Genomic DNA, 3,906 nt, shown 5'->3' with positions numbered 1-3,906 from the left:
ACCCCCACGCTGCTACTAAGCGGGGCGTGGGGGTATGTGGCCCGTGCTACAACTAATGGGCTTAGCAGTAGCGTGGGCCTATGTCCCGACGCTACTACTGTTGCCAGCCCCTATGGCACAGTGTGGACCACTTGGTAGTAGCGTCGGTAGTGCCGGTGTGGTGGGCCCGCGCTACTACTAATGTTCATCTGCAGCGTTGGGTTTCAACTCGCGCTACAGTAGCGCGGCACATTTACCCCACACCACTGCTACGTGTCTATCTACAGGGTTTTTCCTTATTAGTGATGTCTATGTTTGACAAAGTTCATAGGATAAACTATCAACATCTAAAATAAATACAAAGAAAAAAATAAAAATACACTTCATGATGAAATATAGTGATACTAAGCATGTGTTGTGGATGTTGATATTTCTTTCCTCTAAATTTGGTCAGGCATAAACATGTTTGACTTTCATAGAACTAAATATGCACCGCGTTCTGAAACAGAGGGAGTGGCAGTACGTACTAGTGATTTTCCATTGTCCATTTTTAGTCGGTGCGGCGGTGTGTGCCATTATTCTGACTGTTGGTTGTTTTGGCGGTCTCTCCCTGCGGTTCCACGTAAATGGCAGTCGGCCCCAGGAAGACGAAGCTGCTGCTGTGGCTGTGGCGCTGATTTCCATGGGAGTTTGGCAGTGGAGGACAGTGGTGCGTGGAAAGCCACAGGCAGTAGGAACCCAGGCCGTTCATACTAACTGGAGCACACCTCTCCAAATGGCAGGCAGAGCAGTATATGAAAAAGAATCACCGATAGAAACATCGGCCACTTCTGATAAACATTATCACCGGCGTGTGCGGGAGAGAGTGGACGTCTTTTGACGGCGTCTATATACGTCGAGACCTCTCTCTCTGACTCTGTTTGCCTGCCGTGGGCTCCTTGGAGGTACGTGTGCATGCATTTGTGGCGTTGCTCCGTTCGAATCTCCTGACTGTTAACGGTGACTGGTCTAGAGCCAAAATATGTATGTATAGCATGGTGAAAAAGATATATACAGTAGAAAATTCAGTAGTGGAAGGGAGCTCCGACAGGTAGCTGATTGCACCGGGATCTCCTTCAGTGCTGGACGGGGAATCTTGTGGCAGCGATTCCTTGATGCGGTCAATGCTGCAGCGATGGTCCGCATCCATAGCCCAGAGTACTCCTTTTTTGTACTGGTTCTGCGCTGCTTACTTATTAGAATCCGTGGACGTAAAAAAAGGAATCTATTTGTATTTCTCTCCTTGGCGATGAGATGTGATCATCGTCTTCTCACCGTCTCTTCGTGAGGTGCGGCCTCGCCTCCAAAAGAATTCTACTACTACTACATTTTTCTTCTTGGTTGGTTAGGCCGTGTGGATAAGGAGGAGGGAGGGGAGAAAGCGAGAGGCGCATGGCTAGGCTAGCTTTTAGAGGGTTCGGTGGCGCGCCACTTTCCCCGCAATAAACATGGCGGAAATTCCCCATTGGTGTGGATATTACTTTTTTTTTTTGAGGGAATGGTGTGGATATTACTAGTTGCTTAAAGAGCGTAACGGCGAGTTGTTGCGCTGGTTGGTTGGCTGGGCTCGCTCCCATGGGCATGGCCTCCACGGCTCCACCTGATCCACACATCCGGTGCTTCTACGGGCTCCATTCTTCTCAGGCAGGGCCTTCTTCCCATGCACAGCGTCCCCATTGCATATTTCCACGCGCCACCGACACTCCCTCCTCTCTGCTCCAAAGTCTAAATAAAGCCTACTCAGCGCTCACTCACTCTTCTGTTCCAAGGCTGATCACTGCGCTGATATGATTAATTAACAATGCCGTCCCATGTCAGAGCCGGTTTGGATGGATTTGTAGTATTCTCTTTGACTAGATTTTTGCATCTAGTAGTTCTTTTCTCAACGGAAGGTCATTTTCAGGATCAGTTTGGCCATTTTTGGTTCAGAGTTGAATTAAGTATCGGTGCTCTTAGAGAAATACCCCTTGTGGAGACTGGCAATCCCCTTTGAGCCTTCCCTGTTCGATGCAGTCGTTTGATGTTGCGGTGCTGCTACCAACGACTACAGTAGATAGATGGCGATTGTTGTATCAAGACTGAAGTGTTTTGGTAGAAAAGTATGCATGTATTTGATTTTCCTTTTTATTCGAAAAGTACGACACCATGTAACATGTGGTACCAACCCCTCTGGAGGTATACGTAGGATCTGTAGGGTTGGGTGTTTAGGTGGGGCTAATTAAATTAGGAACAAATCTTTGACATGGATACGTCCGTGTATGGTTGTTGCCTAGGGCTAAACAGTGGGAGAACATATCCGTTCCCATCCTGCATATATCCCTTCCTCCAAAAACGTCAAACCTATCAAAAGAATCTTCTTTCGAGGGTTAACACCGTCTATCGTTATTTAAAAGGTGACTGATAGGAGCCAGCACACCGACCGAAACTTCGGCCCGTCACCGTGCAACCGTTCGATCGGAGGCCCCCGCATGGTTGGATCTCCCCTGCTCCTTCCTCCTCTCGCATCTCACCCAGCGCCCCATGCCCCGCTCCCCTCCCTGCATCTCGCGCACGACGCCGCCTGCTGCTAACCCCGTGGTTTTTTTTTAGAAAAGGAGGATGACCCCCGGCCTCTGCATCTAGGTGATGCATATGGCCACTTTATTAGTTATTCTCACAAGACCTTACAAAGTAATACAACAGTAAGACTAAAGCCGTCGTCTAAGCATCTCTATCTAGCTCATGAAGGGGCGCAGATAGCCTGGGCCTAATACCAAACAGACATCGCAGCCAAACCTAACATCTAAGACCTGAGAACCCATCCAGGACGCCTGTCGGGCATGGGTCTCACCGGGCCGGCGTGCACTCGGATGCCGCCGCCGCCAACTGCCACCGCTCCATCTTCAGAACTGTACTGATGCATCAACCTTGCTCGGTCTAGCTATCGTCGACGCCGCCACGGCGCCAAACGACACCTCCTCCATGCGCGCAAACAACCGAGCACGTCGCGGTCGCCACTGATACACCACAGCGCCATGCTGCCAGGTATCACCAGCCGACACAACTTGAAGTCCTTGGAAGATCTGTCGTGCGTAGCACCTGCCGACCAGGCATGACAAAGCATAGCACCTGTCGGTCAGGCATGACCTGACATCACCACCGAAGCTCCATGCAAGACGAAGCCACTCCACCTCCTGCCTCTGACATCCAGCGTTGCTCCGCTAACGATGCTCCCAAGAGAGAAACGACACCGCAGTGCCGCCATCGTCTTATCTGGAACACCAGATCCTAGGGTTTCCCCTGGAGCAGCACGAGTGGGTCGACAATAGTTACACGACGATGCCTTCATCAAGGTAACCGCGAGAACGCCGCCATCGCCTGCCGTCGGCTCGGTTTTCACCGGCAACCATGTCTCCCCTACTCGCAGCCGGGACAAGATGATGGATCTCGAGATCCGATCACCAAACCTCTGGCCGGCCATCTCGGGAAGAAGATGACCACCACGTCCACCAGTGTCACCACGCCGGGCACGCGTCGCCGCCGGCAACCCCATGGTGCCTAGAGGCCGACAAGCCCAGACCCCGGCACCACCAGATCTAGATCGGATCGGGGTCCAGGGCCCCAAGCCACAACCGCCGTGGAGGCATCACCACTGGACGGTGCCTAGCCCTCCAGCCCGCCGACGAGTCATCGCCGGAGCTCTGCCGCGCCATGCCGCCAAGCCGCCGCCGGGATAACTCGCGCCGCCACTAGAGAAGCCGCAGCAGCCGCGCGTTGGAGAGACCTCAAGCCGCAGCTGCCCCGCTGCCAGGCAGGGGTGCCGTCACCCAGCACGCCCTTCGCTGAGCCGCTGGCCCCCGCCCAGCCCAGCACCGTCCCGCGCCGCGCCGTCCCGCGCCGGACGCCAAC

This window comes from Triticum aestivum, chromosome 3B (assembly GCF_018294505.1).
Source record: "Triticum aestivum cultivar Chinese Spring chromosome 3B, IWGSC CS RefSeq v2.1, whole genome shotgun sequence".
NCBI classification, from domain to species: Eukaryota; Viridiplantae; Streptophyta; class Magnoliopsida; order Poales; family Poaceae; genus Triticum; species Triticum aestivum.
Note: the sequence above shows the minus strand (reverse complement) of the source record.